The 18624-nt window shown below is 43.0% G+C and overlaps 1 long non-coding RNA gene across 3 annotated transcripts in view; it reads right to left on the bottom strand.

The window, feature by feature from the left end:
- LOC129050947 (uncharacterized) overlaps positions 1-18471 on the bottom strand; it is a 239683-nt gene extending 221212 nt beyond the window's left edge. Inside the window, exons 1-3 of one of the 3 annotated variants that reach the window (XR_008514882.1) lie at positions 17987-18471; positions 16948-17031; positions 15610-15724 (exon numbers count right to left, since the gene is read on the bottom strand). This is a non-coding gene — a long non-coding RNA (uncharacterized LOC129050947). The other 2 variants (XR_008514881.1, XR_008514880.1) reach the window with 2 other exon arrangements.
- Between the last annotated feature and the right edge of the window lie 153 nt (positions 18472-18624).

Here is an 18624-nt window from a genome sequence, read left to right as displayed (position 1 = left end):
CCCTTCTCCACCACAGCTGCTCCCTGACGGCCAGGTGAGAAATTGGCAGGGACTCCAGGCTTTTCATCAATTTCAAGAAACTTTCACTTCTGCGGCATATATTAGCCCAGCCTTCTGTCCAATCACACAAAGCCATCTAATCTAATGAGATGCCTAATAAGAACCATCCTAGAGGGTAAAAGACACTCAACACCTTTAGGTTGCACGGTCCTTTATTCAAATCATTATTGTTCCCACGATTGTGCTTTATAACCATGAGGTGATCCTGAGAGGGGACATAGGGACCCTCCCTTTGCAAATGACGTAACTGAGGCCCTGTAAGAGTAGTCAGTGCAAACTCATTCACATCAAGTGGCTGAACCCAGACCTCAGACTCAACAGCTTTACATCTTTCCTATTTAACCAATTATTCTACACCTTTTCCTGCATCAGATGGGAGTCTATAAAGGGCTATCGATTAGATGCTTTTATCTCATTTAAATAGGGTTTACATATTACGTAGAAATCTCTATGATCATACATCCCCCATCCAAACTTTGTGCCTTTCATTTTGGAATAATGTCATGGGGTACAGAAGTTCTCAGTTCATGTTCTAGGTAAATAAAGGGAGGTGCCTCTGTTCGTTACCATAAAAAAGTATCTAAAAATTCTGCCTTCACATGCTATTCATAAACACACCCAGGACTGGTTGGCTGCACTTTTATCGGCAACAAAACAATCAGCTCTTGGAAAGGAAGCTCAGTGCTTGGAATAAGTACTGGCTCAAGCAAACACATACTTCAAACTGACTCCTCTCAGTGTCATGAGCCGCCAGCCAAAGGAGCAGTAGTACCCAGAGGTCCCAGGCTCAGGCCGCAGCCAGGAGTCTGGGGAGGAGGATCAAATACCCTGAGCACCTGTCTCTGATACATATGCCAAGAAAACTCTCTCCAGACTCCAAAGACTATTCCCATGACTTTGCTTTGTCTGGAAATCCCATTGCTTGAATAGAGCAGATTCATTCTCTTCGTTTTGAGAACACCTCTTGCTAAGGCAGCCAAAGCAGGCTGTTTAACAGCTGCTATCACCATGTTCGGGGCCAAGACCTGAGAGGCACAAGCTCAGGCAGGTTGCAAACGAGAATCAGTCTTCATTGGTTTTCGATGAGCCTGGAAATACAGGCTTGGCTGATGAGAGATGACAAGAACAGAGAACCACCTTTCTATCTCATTAAAACCCTGAATAGAGAACATTTCTATCTCACTGAAACCCTGAATAGAGAACCTTTCTATCTCATCAAAACCCTGATTGTTCCTAGGAAGAGCAGTACGACATGACAGGTGTCCTACAGAATCTTGAAGAACAACGATTGTGGCCACTGCTGCCCAGTTTCCAGAATGACCTGTTCCCTGATTTGATATTGATCATCAATCCCTTAACTAACCCAGAATTGCATTCAGAATTTCAATTCTTTGACAACAGATGTTTAAAAGTGTGAGTTAAGAGGTCCCTCTGGGCATGACTGAAATACAAATTCTGCCTGGACACAGGAGGATGGATTAGATGGCCTCTCCCACTTCCTATTAGATTTTGCCCTGTGCTGCTGGCGTAGGTTGGACCCTATAAAATTGCTGATATTTCAATGCTTTTAATCTATAAAATTGGCAAATCCATAAGGTTCAGCCTAATACAGCTCTGAAAATTTGGTAAATAGATGGGTTTAACAAACAGCCATTGCATGAATCATAGCAAATTGGGGAACAGCAGAGCTTGGGACATTATTTCCAGTAGAAAAATGTGTTACATAATGTCATGATTGTATTATGTAACAAGTACCTAATTTTCTTTTGCCTCTAAAATACAAAGCATAACTTTTTTATTATTCATGCTCAGAGAAAAAAATAGTTATTTAAAATAGCACAAAGTATTACCCAAACCATTAAACCTTTTGCACAGCCACTGCCAATTTAGGGATGAAGATGAGGTCGAAAAGACAGATGCAAAGAGACTGGGGAGTATCAAGTCAACAAAACTCTAGATGCCCGAACAGTAAGAAAAAATAATGTTGCTGGTAGCAAAGAAATGAACCAATCTTGTCATATTCTCACTGTTTCTTCTTGCAGCCCATCATCCAAGGAAAACAGCCCAGGCAGTGGAAAATTACAGTTTTCCAATAAGAGAGACCAACTGCAGCTTCGTAGTTTTCATTTCAGAATGAGTACACATGTCATGTCAGAAGAGAAACCCCGGCAGGATCTAGAAGTCACCCGATGCCAGTGAGAGGAGGTGAGGACCCAACAAAGCTATGAGCCTTACAGCGGCTCTGAGCCTGTGGTCGCCTCCACATATCGCAGTAATTGGAGTGCAAGGCAGGATGGCAGCATGTCAAGGTCAGCCAGAGGTCATGGCATCTCTGCTGTTGGGTTCCTTAATGGTCCAGATAATGCATGCTTTGGGGAGAGAGTGGGGACAACGACATAAAGAGATGGCAAAGGGGACCCAAAACTGGCTCACAGCTTGTTCCTGAAATCCTGGGGTAAAACAACGTTAACCCCTTCCTTGTTGGGGCTGTAACATGTCCTGGATCCCTTGCACTGAAGAGCTTCCTGGTTGAAGAAATGTTATGTGGAAAAGTGAAGGCCAGGTGTGGTGGCTCATGCCTGTAATCCCAGCACTTTGGGAGGCCAAGGCAGGTGGATCCCCTGAGGTCAGGAGTTCGATACCAGCCTGGCCAACATGACAAAACCCTGTCTGTACTAAAAAAACACAAAAATTAGCCAGGCATGGTGGCACATGCCTGTAATCCCAAGTGCTTGGGAGGCTGAATCCCAAGTTCAAGGCAGGATAATGGCTTGAACCCGGGAGGCAGAGGTGGCAGTGAGCCCATATCATACCATTGCACTCCAACCTGGGTGACAAGAGTGAAACTCTATCTCAAAAAAACAAACAAACAACAACAACAACAACAAAACAGAAGTAGTGAAACACTGTTTATGCAGTCCAGTTGTAGCATCCAAGATATAGCAGCCAGTGCTGAGGCTAAAATTACTCTGAATTTTAAAGAATCAGGTTACACATTTGCAGTAGTTTCCTGACCTGCTCCTGTAGGGCCACAGCCCTCATGAACCTGTGTTTCTGGAACTGCAGAAAGCGACAAATGGCAGAGGGCCCATGAGTCCAACACAGGCTGCTGGTTAAATGTTTAGGATTGTCAAAATGCAAAAAACCAGTTCCGCAGAGGTTTAGGCCCAGGGAGGTCAGTGGAAATTATAAATCTGTGATGGCCAGATAATGCCTGAAATTTTCAAATATGATTCATTGTATGACAATGAAATTCAGAAGCCAACCACGGTGGAGACAGGCTGGTAGAGATTTGGATCTACACTGGTATGGTGGAGAAAGAACCATGGGTAAGTCAGGAAGCTTGCACTCTATTTCTGGCTCTGCATGACCTTCAGTTTCTTCATCTAAAAATCAGAATAATAGGAATTACTTGTGGATAAAACGTACTCATGTATAGGACAAGCCTTCTGAAGACTTTTTTTTTTTTTTTTTTTTTTGAGATGGAATTGCATTGTTGTCACCCAGGCTGGAGTGTAATGGTACAATCTTGGCTCGCTGCAACCTCTGCCTCCTGGGTTCAAGCGATTCTCCTGCCTCAGCCTCCCTGGGATTACAGGCGCTCGCCCCCATATCCAGCTAATTTTTGTGTTTTTTTAGTAGAGATGGGGTTTCACCATGTTGCCCAGGCTGGTCTCAAACTCCTGACCTCACGTGATCCACCTGTCTTGGCCTCTCAAAGTGCTGGGATTATATACATAAACCACCGCACTCGGTCCTTCTGAAGACTTTCAATAACTATAAGGTAGTAATATCACTGTTATCACTACTATAATGTTCAAACCAATTGTGCATTCAAGACTGGGCTTTGGTTTGTTGTGTCACAATTTATTGAAGTAATGAGATGGAAAACATGGTCTCTGCTGGCATCAGAATTCCTCTGGGGGTGGGGAGGGGGAATCCTCTTTTTAGGGAAGATATTCTTGGCGAGATGCTTGGGGGAAAGGTGAGATCTTGAGGGCATGGGTGAGAAGTTAACAAGGTGGGGGGTAGCTAAGCTGAAATGCATTTAAAACAGGCCAAATTTAAGGAGAAGGTGCGTGTGAGGAAAAAAGGAAAAGGAGAGAGGAGAGACACCCAAAAAAATAGGGAATGGGAACCCAAACCATAAAAGGATCCAGATACTGATCTGTAAATTCTCCTGTCTTCCCAAAGCTTCAGTGCAATCTACACACAGGTGCACACACACAGACACACACACACACAGGCACACATCCTGTGGGAATATCTTGTCTGAAGGAAATTCAGGAAGTTGGCTGAGCTCCTCAGCTCTGTTGTACATCACAGATGACAGAAGAACATCAAGACAATTTCCAACATCAACCGATTCAGCAGAAGCACAAGTGTGGGGCTAAGGGTAACCACAGGGTGCTTAAGCCCTTTGGAAATGTACAGAAGCACCATGAAGGGCATCTTATTCTCATGGGACGTGTTTGGAGGGGGATGGAGCTTGTCCGTCCCTCCTAGAGATTTTAGGACACGAAAACCCTGCCTGATGTCTGAATCATTATACAAATTCTTTGGCTTCTTCAAATGTCCTGCTAACATTAAATAATCAGAAACAGACTCCTAGAATACAGCTTTCCTAAGTCCATGCTCCTCAGAGGAAGCTGCTCCAAGCACTAAATGTCATCAAAGCGGCCCCGAACCTGATGTGTCTATTTGGAATTTGCAATGGGGTGAAAAAGCAAGCCCTGTCTCCAGCCCTGTGGCAAATGCTGTATTACTCTGGAGGCACCAATGAGGTGATAGAGGTGAGATGAGAAGGCAACCCTAAGAAACATTCCACCTCTGTGACCCTCAATCTCTTTATCTATAAAATGCCAATGAGTAATAGCCACTTCAAAGAGCTGATACAATGACTAAATATGTAATATCTACAAAAGTGTTTCTGAACATGGGAAGATGCTATATGAGTGTAAATGATGTGTATCTTATTTAAAACTCAATAGGTGAATTCCCAAGTAGGCCCATATTACGAGAGTGGATGACATCAGGCATTTAGGATGAGGCTACAGAGCATCCAGACAGCAGAGTTGGAATTGAGGCAGGTTTCTTTGGCCTTCCCTTGCAGGCAGCATTCTCATCTGCAAAGGTGGAGAAGGGAAGAGAGATGCTTGCTGCGCTCAGGGAGCTGGTACCCAGGCTCCTGGGGCACCTGTTGCTCACATCCCCTGGAAACAGCAAAGACTCCACACTGAGGTTCCCATGGGAAGAAAAAAGCCTTCCCCTGCTTCCTCTCAGGAAGAAAGGGATGCAGCAAAGCAACTCCATTTGGGCTCCAGTTCTTCCTTGAAACCTCCTGAGCAGAAGGGGAAATCGGACAGAATCAACCCAAAAGGCGATCTCCTGTCTTTTTGAAATTGCTTCCAGCTAAGCTGTGAAGAATGTGGGAGACAAAAAGCATCTCACTCTCCCATTTAAAAGAATCAAAAGTCCCAATATTGACTTTTGTCTTTCATTACCAAACACACACATTGGATGCACATAACGCACACGAATAATAACAACAATGACTTAACGCCAGGTGTAGTGCCCACACCTGGAATCCCAACACTTTGGGAGGCTGAGGAGGGAGGATCTCCCTGAGATTAGCCTGAGCAACATAGCAAGACCCTGTCTCTACAAAAAAGAGTTAATTCGTATATTAAAAATTTTAATATAAAACAATGTTTAATAATTATTTAATGAAATAATTGTTTAATAAAACAATGACTTCTATAGAAATCATCTACAAACATGAGGATATTACAATCTCATAAGCCTCAGACATGTATTTATTAAGGACTGCCACCGTGGCACAAGACTGCTTTTTGTTGGCCCATAAATTACTATTGTAATTTTTTTTTTTAGATGGAGTCTCACTCTGTCACCCAGGCTGGAGCGCAGTGACGCGATTTCAGCTCGTTGAAACCTCCACCTCCTGGGTTCAAGCAATTCTCCTGTCTCAGCCTTTCGAGTAGCTGGGACTACAGACGCACACCACCCGCCTGGCTAATTTTTGTATTTTTAGTAGAGACGGGGTTTCACCATATTGGTCAGGCTGGTCTCGAACTCCTGACCTCAGGTGATCCACCTGCTTTGGCCTCCCAAAGAGCTGCGATTACAGGCATGAGCCACCGCGCCGGGCCTACTATTGTAATTTATGTTGTGCTTTTTCTTCTTCTTCCTCCTCCTCCTCCTCCTCTTCCTCTTTCCTCCCGTTCTGAAGCTTGTCCATAAATTCTACTCTTGCCAGTTAAAGTTAAAATAATGAAACATCAGGGCTCCTCCGAGACCACAGCCCCTGGGGCTTTCTCAATTGGTTTCTGAGTCTGACAGCACCATGGCCATGTCATCCTTTTGAGCTGCCCAACTCCAGCTGCCCACGGGCACCTGACCTGGAGTCAGCCAGCATCCTCCAGGCTGAAGTTCAGACTCCGTCTATCCCCAAGAGAAAAACAGCGCCCATCCTTCTGTGCGAGAGCAGGCCACGGGGAAGGGACACTCTGCTTTTTGATGATGGTTTCTGACACACTGACTCTGTAAAAGGCCCATCAGCTCATGCGTCTCCGTTCTTCGGCCACTTGCCAGCCCTGGTAGTTATAAACGTGAGGCTCCTCCCTTTAGAGTGCAATAACTATAACCTCCCCGTAATGAGCAAAACCAACAGCAGTGACACTGCCTGGAAATGAATGCTACCACTTAGATTCTAATAAAAGAGAACTTGGAGCAAGCTGTACCAGGTGCCTTCTATTTGTACTTATATTCAATTATATAGCATATGTTTTTAGTGGAATTGTTAAAAAGGGATTTGTTTATTTTCATCGGCTGCCTCTTTTATCCCCACTGGTAAAACAAAACCTTAGTTACTGACTCAGGCCCCTATCTCTGGTGCCTGAGCAATTCAAACCAGTTCAATACAATTCTACAAATATTTATTGAGCCCCTAACACAGGGAATGACCAATACATATTTTCTGAACGAATAAATGAAACAATATAATCCTCCTTAGGTGGGAGGTGGGTTAAAGGGTTACACATGAAGGCGGTGATCAATCCTTTCCTCCGATAGATACTGGTCCTCCAAAAAAATTGGTTTGCAACTAATTCTGCCAGCCAGGAGACAGCATAAACCAGGAAAGAGTGGACTAGATAAAAAAAATTAGGGCATGTGAATTTAAGTTTCAACACTGCTGCTAATTACCACATTAATTCTAGGCATATCACTTCATTTCCCTGTGTTTCCATTTCTGCAACCACTACAAAACAAGTACAGAAGTCCAGACCCTCTTCTTCCTCTAAAGCGTGGCTCTGAATTACCTTTACAAATTCCAGAAGTGGTCAGCATCCCACTGATATGGTGATACATGTGCTGATGGGTCTACTTGACCCTGTTTTTATATGTGAGTGTGGTCATTGCTGTGTCTACAGTTGTCCTAATTCCACAAAGACTCTTAGTGTGCAACAACATTCTCTGCAACTTGGGCGTGTTCATTTTACTTTCTCTGCCTCAGTTTTCTTGCCTGAGTTCCTTGCAGCTCTCACATTCTGGCTTTCTCTAATAGCTTAGTCAAAAGAAGGGCAGGGAGATGTGTGCACATTTGCATCCCTCCTTGCCATTAGAGGAACAGCCCACCTGAAAGCATGCATCCTGAAGTCATCCTTGTTTAAGAATGACAGTGTGTCAGTCCTGTCAAGGGGAACAAATGCATCAATGACCTCAGTGATGTACCAAAGTCCTTAAAGCCCTGGGCTGTGGAAACTGTGCTTTACCAATATGTTAGATGCAAAATGCATGACTTTTTTAAAAAATAAGTTGATTATTCATAAAACCCCACTCCCAGGATGATAGTATCAAATTGTCAGAGATACTAGGCAATTCTGATGACCTCTTCAGGAAGGAGGGACCAAGAGAAGAGGTGACAAAGCAAAGGCCATAAAAAATGTGACTCCACAGGGAAGGGAGGGGCCGGTGAGCCCCATGCCAAACTCTAGATATTTTGCTATGGGTGTTTCCCAGTGTAAGCAATGGCTTGAGATTTTAGGAAATGCTAATTTGTCTTTTGATGACCATGACTTTCAAAAGTCTCATTTTGTGGCTGAGAGAATCCCCACTATTTTCCAGCAGAAGCATCCCAGACATTGATGATAGGACACAAGGTGTTTGGCTGTCAGGTGAACCTACACTAAACTCAGGGAAAAGAATGAGAAAGGAGAGACTAATACAGGTCGCAGCTCTGCCTAGAGTAAGTGACAGTACTAGACTTGAATGTCACACTGTAGGCACAAAGTACTAGAAATGGACACTGCTCTACCCTTTTTTGATGGACACCAGAACTAAAGGTTAAAGAGGGATGTTTTCTAAACAAGACCAAAATAACAATAGACATTATTACAATAAGCAGGTATATATTATATTTTATATTCTTATAGTAAATTATCAACAAAGCATTATGATTTCTTTTTGTTTTTGTTTTTTAATAGAGCCTCACTCTGTTGCCCAGGCTAGAGTGCAATGGCACAATCTCTACTCACTGCAACCTCCACCTCCCAGGTTCAAGCGATTCTCCTGCCTTAGCCTCCTGAGGAGCTGGGATCACAGGCACATGCCACCACACCCAGCTAATTTTTGCTTTTTAGTAGAGATGAGGTTTCACCATATTGGCCAGGTTGGTCTTGAACTCCTGACCTCAGGTGATTTGCCCACCTCGGCCTCCCAAAGTGCTGGGATTACAGGCATGGGCCACCGTGCCCGGACAGCATTATTACTTCTAATATGCGAAGCTCCTATTAACCAATAAGAAAGAAGACAACTCAAAAGAAAACAGGCAAAGATACGAGTAGAAATTTATAGAACAGGAAATGCAAATAGCCAAGAAATGTACAAAAGATACTCAACTCCAGAGACAGTCCCGCAAATGTTATTAAAGCAACAATAACACATCAGTGTTGAGGTATGTTCAGTTGAGGTATGTTCAGTGTTGAGGTATATCAGTTGTCATTGTTGACAAAACTTAAGACCTTGATAATAGCTAGTGCTGGGGATAATGTTAAGAATGAAAATACTCCCATATATTACTGAAGGAAATATAAATTGCTACAAGATTTAAGGAAAATAATCAAGCTGTGCTTATTAAAGACTAAAAATTCACTTACCCTTTGACATGATAATCACATTTATGAGAGCCTATTGAACAGAACAGAATTAAAAGCACAAATATATAATAAAATATGTAGAAGGATGTTTATTTAATTCTTGAATGTTATGTTTGAAAAATCTTGATTCACCTAAAGCCTTATGAATAGGCAAATGGGTGTCTACATTTTGTTAGACTTATTCTGCAATTACAATTACTAAAAAGAACAAGACTTGAAAAGATGTTCTTTATACATTAGTAAGTTTTTAAAAGCACATTTCAGAGTAATATGTGTAATGTCGGTTTTATAAAGTAAAATAAAAGGAGCAATTTTTCTGCATGTGTGTCTGTGAACAAAGATAATAGAAAGATATCCATCAAATTACTAGAAACAGCCAGGCACAGCGGCTCATGCCTGTAATCCCAGCACTCTGGGAGGCCAAGGCATGCAGATGGCTTGAGCCCAGGAGTTTGAGACCAGCCTGGGCAACATGGCAAAACCGCATCTCTACAAAAAATACAAAAATTAACTGGGAGTGGTGGCGCACGTCTGTAGCCCTAGCTACTCAGGAGGATGAGGTGGGAAGATCACTTTAGCCTGGGAGGCTGAGGCTCCAGTGAGCCAAGATTGTGCTACTGCACTCCAACTTGGACGCCAGAGCAGACCCTGTCTCCAAAAACAAAAACAAAACTAGAAACATAAATTACAAGGGGTAGGAGGAATGAGGAGGAAGAGTGGAACATTAGTTACTTTCTATACACATAATTATATACCTTAGTATTATTTCGCTTGCTACAATTAAGATGTGATAAAACCGTAACAACACAATTAAAGTACTGAAAAACAAAAACTATGCCAAGTTCTAACAGCTTTACCAATAAGATCCCTACAGATGGCAAGCCACCCAAGGATGGCCGCGCAGTCCAAAATGGCACCTCTCACATAGGTGATACCTAGTAAATGTTTGTTGAATGGATGAGCATTAAGCATTCAAAAACATTGATTAAATGCAGTTGAAAGAGGTGTAATTTCAGGGGCCAAGGAAAGCTTTATCCGCACCTTTCTTTCCCTTCTCTATCCCTTAAAAAACAACAGCTTAGTATCTGGAAACTCATTTGATATAATTTACAACCCTCAGAGGCCCATTAGAAGCTTCTAGCATCATGGCAAATATGAGTCTCTTATTGAAAAATATGTGGATCTTGCACAATGCCTGGTCCCACCTGGGAGAAATGCAGCTGCTTCTATTTCATTTGGGGTGAAAACTGTGAATACTTCACCTTTCTGACACACTCTAACATCACTGCAAAGTCATTATATGTTTTCTCTAAACTCTATGAAATCTTCTATGGCCAAAACACTACACACATACTACGTACACACTTACCACACCACACACACACACCCACACCAAAGAGGGAGAGAGGGAGGGAGGGAGGGGAGAGAGAGGGAGAGAGAGACAGAGAGACTCATACATTTATTATATGATTATTTATGGCTTCAATTCTTAAGCAAGTATACTTAGTGTTCATGTATTACCTGCTGCTCCTCTGACACAATTAGAGAAAATACCCTAACTATAGCTCTGTCATTCCACCTGCAAAACTTTTTCGTAAGTACCTGTTTATATATTCGTTATATTTTTATTTTTATTATATTTTATTTTTTGAGTTGGAGTCTCACTCTTGTTGCCCAGGCTGGAGTGCAAAGGCACAACCTTGGCTCACTGTAACCTCCACCTCCCAGGTTCAAGTGATTCTCCTGCCTCAGCCTCCTGAGTAGCTGGGATTACAGGCGCCCGCCACAATGCCTGGCTAATTTTTGTATTTTTAGTAGAGACGGGGTTTCACCATGTTGGCCAGGATTATCTCGAACTCCTGACCGCAGGTGATCCTCCTGCCTCTGCCTCCCAAAGTGCTGGGATTATAGGTGTGAGCTACCATGCCTGGCCATTCTGGTATATTTTTACACATCTATCTTTCCATCAAGACTGCCACCTTCTAGAAGGTAAGGACTGTGATGTTTTCATCTTTGCACGTCATAGATGCTCAGTCACTGTTCATGGAATGGATGAATGAGCAGATGGGTGGAAATCACTTATTCATTCATTGATGAAACAAACATGTTAAGCACCAATGATGTACAGGGCACTGCCCTAGCAATGAGACATAGCAACGGACAAAATAGTCAAAATCCCTGCCCTTCTAGAGCTTGTATTCTAGTGGGGAGGCCACAAAGAGATGCACATATAATATAATGCTGGGTGGCATGTGAAGAAAAGGATAGCAGAGTAAAGAGACAGAGGGTGATGGGGGTACTTCTTCAGCTCAGGTGGTCACAGAAGGCCTCTCTGAGAAGGCGACTTGCTCAGAAACTTCAATGTAATGAGGGAACATGTATTATTCCATTCTCACGCTGCTAATAAAGACACCTGAGACTGGGTAATTTGTAAAGAAAAGAGATTTAATTGACTCACAGTTCCATATGACTCAGGCGGCCTCAGGAAACTTACAACCATGGCAGAAGGCACCTCTTCGCAGGGTGGCAGGAGACAGAATGGGTGCCAAGCAAAGGGGGAAGCCCGTTATAAAACCATCAGCTCTTGTAAGAACTCACTATCACAAGGACAGCAGGGCAGAAATCGCCCCGTGATTCAATTATCTCCATCTGGTCCCGCCCTTGACACAGGGGGATTATTACAATTCAAGGCGAGATTTGGGTGGGGACACAGAGCCAAACCATATCAGAGCACATCTGGAGTGGAACATTCCAGGCAGAGGCAAGAGCAAGTGCAAAGGCCCAGAGATAGGAACATGACTGGCACAACTGAGGAACAGCGGGGAAGCCGGTGTGATCACAGCACAGTGAGAGAACAAGAGATCAGAGATGGAGCCAGAATGAGATGTGCAAGGCTCTGAGGTCACAGCTTTAGTTCTGCTGAATACAGTGTTGGCATTTGGGGCAATATGGGGAAAGTGGGTCAGTCCTTGTACAGATACACAGCCACGTGTTCCCAAGAAAGGCAAGCTTAGGGGCAGGGTGGGGATGGGGATTAGTTGTCAGCCGATAACATTGGTTGGTGGGGTGGTCAAGTATATCAAATGAGCCCCAGTGTGCCATCCCACGCTAAGGTCTCAAGGCCTACCCACTGACACTTTGACCTTTGCTTCCTCATTGCTTGCCCTTTTTTAAAATCATCATTTTAACAGGCTTTATGCAAAATGTTACACTTTTTAAAAATCAGTGAAGCATGCCACTTTTGGAAAATGAGACCAAGGGGAGCCCTCTTCATCTCCCCAAGCCCTCTCCAGCTTTGGCACTGCCCTGACCCTTTTGGGGGAAGTGGTTATTGGCTGTGAACTAGAAGGAATCCATCATCCCATCAGCAGATCTGAGCCTAACTCAAGGGAATGCCAGCGTTCCATCCAATTCCACCAACCATGTGACGGGGTGAGGAGGATGGCAGAAATGTCGCTGAGCTTCTTGTCTAGAAGCAGGTGCAACACGAGCAAAACCATAACTAAAAATAGCTGTCATGGAAATGTTTTATGGGTACAAAGAAGCACTGTGAATTCAGAGAAAAGGAGTGGCCACATCCAGCTGGAGCACCCGAGAAGAGGCAGCAGGGACCGCTGGCATTTCAGTTGTGGATGCTTCTATTATCATAGAAGTTACCCCAGAAGTACAGTTGTGTGAATACATCATTTTTCATTACTATACAAGCCTGTTTTGCCCACGTGTGACACAAGGCCATCTGACTACCAGTACCTTTTGACTGATTCTCCCTCCCTTCTTCCTTTCTTCCCTGCTTTCTTGCTTTTTTTTCAGCCCAAGAGCATTCAGATCCACTGATAGCCAAATTTAGGAAAATGCCAGAGATATGTTTTAGAAATATCTATAACCATCAAGCTAATTGCACCAACATAATCTGTTAAAAGCTGCTAAAAATGATCCATGGTCTTGCTGTGTCTCCCAGGCTGGGGTGCAGTAGCACAATCATAGCTCACTGCAGCTTCCATCTCCTGGACTCAAGCAATCCTCCTGCAACAGCAGCCCCCAAATAGCTGGGCCTACAGGCACATTCCACCATGCCCCAATTTTTTTTTTTTTTTTTTTTTTTTGGTAGAGGCAGGGCTTCTCCATGTTGCCCAGGCTGGTCTTGAACTCCTGAGCTCAAGCAATCCACCCACGTCAGCCTCCCAAAATGCTGGAATTACAGACGTAAGCCACTGCACCCAGCCAAAGTATCAATTTTCTAAGGAAAGACATCCCACCTACCCACCCATTCACACGGGACTCTAATGTCTTTTTTTTCCAGCATACATTTTGGACGGGCATCGTACCAGGCCCTGTGCTAGGTTATGTGTATCCATTGAATCTTCCTAGAAATCCTCATGAACTTGGTACCATTATTACCACTACTTTACATTCAAGGATCACTTGCTTCAAATCACATACCTACAAATGGAAGATTCAGGGTTCAAAATGAGGGTATAATGTCCATGCTAGGGGGCTTACACTCAAAAACCCTAACTCTCAATATTAACCTTTCTATTAAGGGTGGGACATGGGCAGGAAGACGTGGGCACTGAAGAGAGACCAGTTTCCCTCTTGAGAACACTCCATGATGAAGGTTTTGGAAGAAAAAGGGAAGAAAAAGGTTAAAACCATCAACTTAGATCATGAGCACATGCTCATTTTCAAAATAAAACAACTTCTTTGTGAGAATAATTGAGAAATAAATGTTGTAGGGAAGACTGTTGAATTTCATTTTGGTAGAGAAAGTGATGGTAGTTGAAATTCTTGTTTTATTGCTATTGTTGTAAGTATTACTATCCATGTTGAATAGTTTCAAATATCAGACAAAAAGAAGAGTTTGATGTGTTAGAAAGCCAGCCTGTAAGCTTCTGTGAGTGAGGAGTCCTTCTACTTTATGTTTCAGGTATACAGAAGATGGACAGATACATGAATACAAGGTAAGGCAAGAAATAGGTACCCATGCACACTGTCCAGTGTGTGGACAATGGCACGCTAGTCAGAATTCGATAAGTGTCAGTTGAATGGAAATAAGCTGAATGAATCTGAAAGTGGCATATATAATGGGATGAGCCTGGGTAAGAGATTTAAGAGCTTGAAGCAGACACCCTTGATTACGTGATGTACAACCATTTAAGCATATTAGTTTAGAGGGGAGGGGAAAGAGGCAGAGGCTTGAGTTTCCAGAGCTAGAGGAACAATTTTGAAGAGAAAGAATTAAGAGTGGAAAGGGAGCATACAGTATGCAGAGTATATAACCTACAAGGACAGTAACCTAGCATTCTGAGCAGCCTTAGGATAGAAACTGCTGGAAAAAGGAAGCCAGTCCTGAGGACATCCAGAAGTTTAAGAGTCACAGCAAACTACTATGTAGAGAAGCAGCATTGATAACAGTTGATTATCAACCCAGTGCCGGATAGATTTTGTTCTGTCATCTGTGTTGTTTGGCTTGGGTTTGTTTCTGTAATGCATTTGTAGTAAGCAATAAGTGCAATGTTTCCTAAAATCAGGGGTTGATGGGAAGACGGGAGGAGGTACCAAACGGCAGATTCCTGCTCTCCTTTGCTGTCGGAATGGAGGTGACCCTGCCACAATCCCAAGGTGCAGATAGAGTTCCTGGGAGGAATTAAAAGCCCGCTTTAAGACTATTCCTGAGGCTGAAACCTCTTTTCAGTGACAAGCATCATCAAAGCTGTAATGCAGGTCAGCTGCACCGGGCAAATGCAGCATACGGTGACGCTGTAACCTCCCTGAAACGGCAATAAAAATGCACCTGACCCAGGGAGGTGTCTCTGTGTGGAAGCCTGCCCCTTCCTCGGTAGGGAAAAGATGGCCTGACCTGCAGCTTCATTCAAAGGAGTCCACGTCTCCTCACCTAGGTTAGAGCAGGTCGCATCATCCACACAGATGCTCCAAAAACCCAAGCTGGCGCTGTCACGGATTTAGGAGCTCCCGTCTGTTTCAAGGTGCTGCTTCTCACTGAGCCTACTTCATCATTTAAATTATTAACAGTGAAAGTGCATTGACTGGGGGAGTCGGTGGAATACAGGATTCTGAAGAGGGTGGAAGGGTGTCAATTCAGTTTCATCTCTCATGCGACTCACCTTCATCAGTCTCCAGATCTGGGCTGCTGAACATGCATGGAAGAAATGGAGGGGATTTTTAAGGCAGTTTCTCTTTAGGCTCTACTCATTAAAAACAAAACAAAACAAAAAAACAAAAACAAACAAACAAAAAAAACCTCCATTACCTAACCTAATCTTGCCTATAGTTTTCAGAAATCATGAGACCATCAAAAGTCTACTTTGTCTGGTAAAAATGGCATCCCCACCCAGCCTTCCCTGTGGCCACTTACCTATGCTGACATTGTATTGCTTTGCTTGGTAGCAGTTCAAGGGAATAAAAGCATTTTCTTGCACTCCACACATTGCAGTGTCTAACTCCTCAGCCCTTGCAACAAAGAGGCAAATCTAGAATGTGAAGGTCGGTCACATGTATTTTGGCCTTAGGATGAAGTCCTGGCTGTTAGAGTCTATATATGAGGCTTAATATTCAGTATTTATTTTCCAGGTTGCCCTAAATCTGGGCACAGCCTCCCTGCCACCTCCCCTTCCATTGACCCTGTTAACTCTGAAAAGAAAGTTAAATCCTACGACTCAAGCCTAGCCCTGCAAAACTGAAGCTGTAGCTCTCAATCAAATAGTCTGTTGGCATTTTTAATAAATTGGATTGTGGATTAATCTTGGGAGTATTTGGGCCCCTGATGAAACATTCTCTTTCAGAGAAGATCAAAATTTTCCTATTTGCATAGAAATTTTACAAATGAAGATTCTTTAATAAGGTAAGTCTTTAATTATTTGGTTATTAAGCTAGATAACCTCTAAGGGTTCTTAAATCTAATGATTTCTTTTATTTGAGTTGCATTTGTCAAGTTCTCACCATCTTGCCAAATTACTTCAGACAATAGCAACATCTAACGTTTTTACAGCACTTTATAGTTCGTAAAGCACTTTCACACATTCATTATCCTATCTGAGCCTTAATGCAACCCTATAAATTATGGCATTTATTATTCCTGTTGCAAAAGAAGAAATAGAAGCTCAAAGAGATTAAAAGACTTAGCCAAGGTCATTCAACAACAATAAAAAAAATGGAAGAGCTTGAACTATCAGGGAAATCTTAGAACTGAATTCAAGTCTAGACTCTGTTACTAAATAGCTGTATGGTCTTGAGTACATCACTCACCATTCTGAGCTTGTCTATCTGTAAAAGGGGTTAGTTAACTAGCTGATCATCTCCATGGTCTTCCAAAGCCCTAAAATTCTACTAATTTTATAATATACCTATAATAAATAAATAAAAATTTACTATATAGCTATAATACTAAATTCTTCCTTTCTCTGGGCCTCGTGCCTCCATCCAAAAATAAAAGGATTATATGAACTACACAGGAGGCCTGAGATTAAAAACAATCAGTGTGGCACACTAAGGAACTTTAAAAATACAAAGATATCAAATGGAAAAAAAAAATTTCATGATCCAGAGCTCAGTGCATCATCACATTATGGTGTGACAGTACCAGAACTCCTGCCCTCTATTAACATTTTGTTAATATTTTTGTCTCTCTGTTGTGATGAAAACCAAGCTAGAATTTGCTTTAGGCTTAGTTTTTGAGACCACAGCTATCTCTTACCTGAATTAGAGCCCTCCATTTCCGACATCTGTATCCACCTTGGGCAAAGCCCCACTAGTTCTTCTTTCTGGGTGATCTAAAAATCTAAAAGTGATAAGTACAGCCTCAATTTCCCAGGGCACATCAGTGCCATAGTTAATGGCTAATACTGCTATCTTCAATCCCTTCAGTCTCCTCCCTTTTTTTTTTTTTTTTTTTTTTTTTTTTTTTTGAGATGAAGTCTTGCTCTGTCAGCTAGGCTGGAGTGGCAGTGGCACGATCTCAGCTCACTGTAACCTCTGACTCCCAGGTTTAAGCGATTCTCCTGCCCCAGCCTCTGGAGTAGCTGGGACTACAGGCACGCACCAACACGCCTGGCTAATTTTTGTATTTTTAATAGAGACGGGGTTTCACCATGTTGACCAGGCTGGTCTCGAACTCCTGATTTCTTGATCCGTCCACCCCTGCCTCCCAAAGTGCTGGGATTATAGGCATGAGCTGCCGCGCCCGGCCCCCTTCCCTTTCTAATAGGCAGGAGACTACCTATCTCATAATGACTTTGTTCCCTCTGTTGTGATGGTATCTTTTGGTGGTTCAGTGGTTTGCCACCACTTGGGAGACATGTCCAATTCCCAAGCCTCACTTGGCTCTGACCATCTCAGAACACAACTCTAGTTGAATGTTTGTGTGTGTGGAGACTGTGCTGAACTTTTTATCTTCATTTTATCTTTGCAACAATTCTCTTACTATCACCATTTGTGGTTGAGAAAACAGAGGCGCAAAGAGATTGAATAACCTACCCCCAAGGTTATATGGCTAATGAATAGTAGGGTCTAGAATTCAAACCCAAACAGGCTGATTCTGAAGCTTATGGTGGTCTTTACCACCACACTGTTGCCCACTCATTCACTAACCACGGCAGTGGAGACATCTCCAAAGGGCTGTATTCTCTAGGTAAGAATTTCCCATCACTGAAAGGATGCAAGCATGCGCTGGGCCTCCACCCGGCTTCAAACGCTAAGCTCCCATGGCTGAAAATCTGTCTTGGAAACACTCTCACTTCCGCTTTGGGTGTTCTGTCTGCTCCTGATATCCTTCCTCTGTCCTCCTGGCATAATAAATTTCTTTTCTTTCCTTGCTCCCATTACACTGCTTGTCCTCCTATATTTACCACAATGCACTATAGAAATTGTGTTCTCCCTCCTCCAGAAAGTCTTGCAAACTGACTGCCTTCGTTGACCCCTGATCATAGACATGTTTGTTTGGGCAGTTATTATGTCATAATAAAGAGATGGGGCAGGGACCTCCAGTCTGCCACAGTCCCCACCACTCCCTATTGCCTCATCCCTACCAGGTCACACACTGGTACTAGCTGCCTGCCCCTCTGATGGAATTGAAGGTTTAACCCTGTAAGAACTAGCCTTTTTCTATTATAGACTATACCTTATTCATCTCAGTATCCTCCTAGCATAGCAGCCTAGCATACTACCAGAAAAACAGCTCAATAGATGTTTGATAAATGAGTGAGTGAAAGAACAGATGAACACACGAAGACTGCCAGGCAGCTTAAAGATCCACTGGGCACAAAGGTGACAGATAAGGCAGCAACTCTTTGGGCAAACTCCCAATATGGGAGCAGCCTTAATCTCTTTATGCCTGTTAACTCAATTTATAAAGCAGATATGATAATACTTACCT

This window comes from Pongo abelii, chromosome 18 (genome assembly GCF_028885655.2).
Source record: "Pongo abelii isolate AG06213 chromosome 18, NHGRI_mPonAbe1-v2.0_pri, whole genome shotgun sequence".
Taxonomy (NCBI): domain Eukaryota; kingdom Metazoa; phylum Chordata; class Mammalia; order Primates; family Hominidae; genus Pongo; species Pongo abelii.
Note: the sequence above shows the minus strand (reverse complement) of the source record. Positions and strands in the feature narration are given on the sequence as shown.